The sequence below is a fragment of the Trichomycterus rosablanca genome, chromosome 13 (genome assembly GCF_030014385.1).
Source record: "Trichomycterus rosablanca isolate fTriRos1 chromosome 13, fTriRos1.hap1, whole genome shotgun sequence".
In the NCBI taxonomy this organism is placed as follows: domain Eukaryota; kingdom Metazoa; phylum Chordata; class Actinopteri; order Siluriformes; family Trichomycteridae; genus Trichomycterus; species Trichomycterus rosablanca.
The window spans coordinates 16,449,923-16,455,922 of NC_086000.1; positions in this window are offsets into that span (position 1 = coordinate 16,449,923).

A 6,000-nucleotide genomic window follows, 5' to 3' on the forward strand; every position below is an offset into this window, starting at 1 on the left:
AAAGTTGGCAACAATATTAACCAATATTGCAATGCTATTTTTATGTTTATAACTTTTGTCTTATGTTTACAGTTTGGTAAAGGTGTAGACCTTTTCACTTTCATATTACACTCGAATTAGTCCATTTTATTTCTCACTTTCTAATGACTGTAAACACACACTGGTTTCAAGGTGCAAGGTAACACAGCTTGAGATGCAGCTGTAATGAGCTCCTAAACATTATCTCCTCTGTGTAAGAAAAATCACCTTGCTTTTGAAATATCAGTGAAATTAGGTGAACTACTTGGTACCTTATAAGGAAACATGTCTGTGTTCTCTGCACTGATGTTAACAGCCTATATCTCCACTGAATTATATTAACAACCTGATGACTGCTGTTTGACTTTCAAAGATTTGTCTTTCCATTTTAGATATAAATGTTTGTAGGCTACATTTGTAAATACACTCAGAGCTTCTTATATGGTGCCATTGTGGGTATTTTAAAAGTTACAGATTGAAAGTTGTATACATCCCATTATACTTCATAAATTCGCTTCCTTTGTGACAACAGTTTGGAAACATGATTTGACCAGGGTGGTGGTGAGGAAATCTAGAGCAACTCCATTGAACATACTTGGGATAATTTGAAATGTTGACTATGAGCCAGGATTTGGTATCTGACACCATCTGACCGAATATTAATAACTCCATATTAATGCTAAGGTTTTGGAATGGAAGGTCCACCAGCTTTTGGTCAGGTTAAAAGTGAGTTTGTTCTATGTTGCACCCTGGTCCTGGAGGAACGTTGTTTCGTTTCAGCATGTACTTGTATATAGCTGAAATGACAATAAAGCCTCTCTTCAACTCTTGAGTAAAAAGAATTTTACTTCTATTCTAAATATACAGACAAATTAACATTATTGTTTGAACTAATTAGCAATAGAACACATTAATAATGCAGAAGATAATTTCTGTTATTCTTGGCTGTAATTTTCATCACTACTTGGGCATTTAATGCCTGGAAAATTTCTAGTGCCTTATACCACATAGAATGTCTCTAATTTCAATCTCTTACTTTAGAAATATTCCATGATGCCATTATACCTGGTACACAGGTGTAATACAAAGTTTGCAGTTCTTACATTTGATGATTAAAACTTTTGGCCAGCACATCACAGTGGTTCGAAATACATATTTAAAGGATAAACTAGAAAAACACTGCATGTCTCTCCACATTTTCATAGCAAGTGTTTGTCACATGCAATGGGTTTGGGTTTGTACGTAAACGTTCATACAGGCAGAAAGCACGGGTTGAGAGGGTGCAGGAGTAGACCCTGTGGGCTGTGATAAGAGGATTCCCGCTGAGAGAGGGTGCGTCATTCTCTGATAACACCCTTTCTGCTACCCCTTGATATAGGGGACATAAGCCCTATTCCTCAGCTTTGGGTTTGCAATGGGTTGTTCATTGAGCTTAATGTCCAAGTGTCCAAATGCTTCTGGTTATAGAACATATATATTTCTTATCCAGTATTTAAACCTGTTAGAATACACTAATATGCATTTAAGTTTTTACTTAATATATATTTTTAAGGTTAATGTATAAACATAAGGTAAGATAAGATATATGGCAAGGCAGCTAGGGCGGCACGATGGCTAAGTGGGTAGCACTGTTGCCTCACAGCAAAAAGGTCCTGGGTTTGATCCCCAGGTGGGGCGGTCTGGGTCCTGTGTGGAGTTTGCATGTTCTCCCCGTGTCTGTGTGGGTTTCCTCCGGGTGCTCCGGTTTCCTCCCACAGTCCAAAGACATGCAAGTGAGGTGAATTGGAGACACTAAATTGTCCATGACTGTGTTCAATATAAACTTGTGAACTGATGAAACTTATTTAATGAGTAACTACCGTTCCTGTCATGAATGTAACCAAAGAGTGTAGAACATGACGTTAAAACCCTAATAAAACAAACAAAACAAAACAATGCAGCTAAGCATTTCAAACAAAAAAGCTGTATCTTTTAGTCATTTTAATACACTAATACAATAGAAACTTGATAATTTTAGATAGCATCATCAATTTTTTATGATCTAAATACTGGCTATAATTGGCTTAGTGATGTTAATTTTAACTTTTGTTAACTTTAACTTTAGTGTAGGTGCAGCACAGCTTTAGGGTCCTAGGGATCACCTACTATTAACCTTAGTCAACTATTAACAATAATCACTGTCTGTATTTTCTCACTGTTGGTGTGGGTTTCCTCTAGAAACTCTGTTTACTTTCTACCTTTCAGAAACGTTTTCTCTTAAATTTGGATAAGCAACTATAGTAGGGTATGAGTGAATCTATGATGCCATCTGACGGCAGGCTCCAAACCTATCAAAACCTTGATCCGGATGAAGCACTAATAAAACATAAATAAATTATAAAATTATTTGTTTTCAAATATTTGTATGGTTTCATATTTGAAGCTTGCAAGCTTGAAGCCCAAACATGGCTGAATTATAAACCAAGCAAACGTGTAAAGTAGTATGTAAATACGTAGTGTGTGACGAAGACATTTGTAGAGTTCCATGTTATTTTACTCAGGGGGGTTGCCCAGCCCAAGTGGGTAGATAAGGATAGGAAAATGTAGCATGCCACACATAGATAAAGCTATCAGCCACCTAGGTTCAGCTGTCATATACACACTCATTATGAACCAGTAATGCCACACAGTATGTTTAATATAGTTGTTTATTGTAATGTAAACATTCAAGGTCATATTTTGTGAATTATATGCTCTTTTATGTTTTTTGGACTGTACATAGTGAAGCATTATTTGAGTTTATATGACTGTAATTATTAAACAAGACAAAAACTGTTGACTCATTTTAATGCACCCAGCAGTCCCAGAAATAGCCTCTATTAACAAATATAATGATATGTCACTAAGTCAGATCAGTTGGATTTTAAACTTTGGAGACAATGATAGAAGTAGATGTTCACATTTTATAGCAATTACAACCCCTGGCAAAAATTATGGAATCACCACTCTTGGAAGATGTTCTTTCAATTGTTTAATTTTGTAGAAAAAAAGAAATCACAGACATGCCACAAAACTATCATTTCTCAAACTGTCAACCCTCTGGCATTAAGAAACAATAAAAAAAGAAACAAATATAATAGTTGTGGTCAGTCACAATTGCTTTTTTTTAGATCAAGTAGAGGAAAAAAATATGGAATCACTCAAATCTGAGGAAAAAATTATGGAATCATTAGAAAACACTGCACCATTATTACTTTGTTGCACCACCTCTGGCTTTTATAATGGTTTAAACTCTATGAGGCATGGAGTTAACTAATGACAAACAGTATTCTTCATCAATCTGCCTTCAACTGTCTCTTGCTGTTGCCAGATCAGCTTTGCAGGTTGGAACCTTGTCATTGACCATTTTCTTCAATTTCCACCAGAGATTTTCAAATGGATTGAGATCCGGACTATTTGCAGGCCATGCCATTGACATTATATGTTTTCTTGAAGGAAAGTTTTCACGTCCTTTGCCCTATGGCAAGATGCATTATCATCTTGAAAAATGAAGTCATCATCACCAAACATCCTTTCAACTGATGGAATAAGAAAAGCGTCCAAAATTTCAATGTGGACTTTGGCATTTATTGAAGACCATCTCCCCTGTGCCTTTACCCAACATGCAGGCCCATATCATCAACAACTGTGGAAATTAACATGTTTTCTTTAGGCAGTTATCTTCATACATTTCATTGGACAGACACCAAACAAAAGTTCCAGCATCATCACCTTGCCCAATGCAGATTCGCGATTCATCACTGAAGATCACTTTTATCCAGTCACCCACAGTCCACGATTGCTTTTCTTTAGACTACTTTAACCTTGTTCTTTTCTTTTTAGGTGTTAATGGTGGCTTTTGTTTGGCTTTTCTGTATGTAAATCCCATTTCTTTTAGGTGATTTCTTACAGTTCAGTCACAGACATTGACTCCACTTTCCGGCCACTTGTTTCTGATTTGTTTTGTTGTGCATTTTCTGTTTTCAAGACATATTGCTTTGTTTTCTATCTTGATGCTTTGATGTCTTACTTGGTCTACCAGTATGCTTCCCTTTTACAACCTTCCCATTTTGTTTGTACTTGGTCCAGATTTTAAACACAGCTTACTGGGAACAACCAACATCTTTTGCGACATTCCACAATGATTTATCTTCTTGAAGGAGTTTTATAATCCTCTCATTTGTTTCAACTGACATATCTTGTGTTGGAACCATGATTCATGACAATCTGCTTTGTGCAACAGCTCTCCGAGGTGTGAGCACTCTTTTTAAACTGAAGAATAATTAGCAAATCTAATCTGCTGCAGATGTTTTGTTTTTAAACTGCAAATTACAGAGTGATTCCATAATTTTTTCCTCAGATTTGAGTGATTCCATATTTTTTTCCTCTACTTGATCTAAAAAAAAGCAATTGTGACTGACCACAACTATTATATTTGTTTCTTTTTTTTATTGTTTCTTAATGCCAGAAGGTTGACATTTTGAAAAATGATAGTTTTGTGGCATGTCTGTGATTTATTTTTTTTCTACAAAATTAAACAATTAACAGAACATCTTCCAAGAGTGGTGATTCCATAATTTTTGCCAGGGGTTGTATTTCATATAGGCAGATATTCTTTGGGGGGAAAAAACTATGCCTGAAACCACTGTCTTAGTGATACGCTGCTTTACATACATTAATTTATCTTTAGTAACCACTTTATCCTGGTCAGAGTAATATAACAAGGGTGCAATATAACCTGGGCAGTGTATCAATCTATTCCAGACCACCGCTGGCATGTTTTTGGGCTGTGGGAAGATTATCCAGGAAGAATTTACTTATTTGTTCAGTTTCATTACCCACTTTACCCCCAGACAGAGCACCAGTCTATTACAGGGCTTTGGGCACCTAGACACTGTCAACCATGTCTGTTTTGACGCCTGGCTGGCCAATAGCACTTTGAAACCGGATCTCTGTGGTGTTTGGCTAGCATAAAAGACTGCTGTGAGAATTTACCATTGGGAGGCCATACCATTAAAAACTGATAAGGTAGCTGGATCAAAAATCAGATGGATAGCAACATTAAATCCAAAATAAATTAACTTAGTGAGTTGCTGGGCCACTGTTACACACAAAGCAGTTTTAATGCACCATGGAATATATTTCAAAAGTTTATGAAACTGTACTGAAGTGATCGAACCCACAGTAGGTGTTTTAATGATTGTGAAAGGGAGCACTGGTGCAAAATTGGAATATGTGTTTTATGAGGTTGACATCTAGTGACCGTGTAGGCCAAAAAATATCCTTTATATTACTGTCATACTTCTCCTATAATAGACTCCTATCAGAAACTTTCAATCATATAGATCAGGTGATTAGTTTGAATAACAACATTAATTAGCAGTGTCCCTTTTCTTCTATGAAGCAAGTGCACCTAAACCATACCATCAAAATGCCCCTTACATTAATTAATTGATGTTTTTTTTCTCTACATGATGTAGAATTTCTGTATTGGCATTTAAATCAAAATAATAAAAAATGATGATTGTCAGTAAACTGTGAAAAAGCAATGCAAGCTAGTTTGCTCGCCTCAGACTCGTGCACTTTGTATTTAAGTGGTGGTTGAGAGGCTGATAGGAAGCCATAAATGCTCATCATTCAGGGTCTGAAAACGCTGAAGTAATGGCAGTTTTTTGGCAGGTGGCCCTTGCTTACATACATGGTTTTCTGGAGACTGCATACAGGTCTATTTGTATTTCATTTTCTTGTTAGATTTGTACCGTAATAGGTATTGTTTATGTGAAGAGTACTCACACAGAAATAGAGTTGGACTGTGGTTTTTATGTAGTTTTGACAAGTACAATCCACAATGTATTAGCCATTACCGGGTAAACATAGACCATTTTAACCACCCTGGATCAAATTTGTACAGCCATTAATGTTTTTTTCTAATAATAGTAATGTTAACTGGCAAAACTAAACACT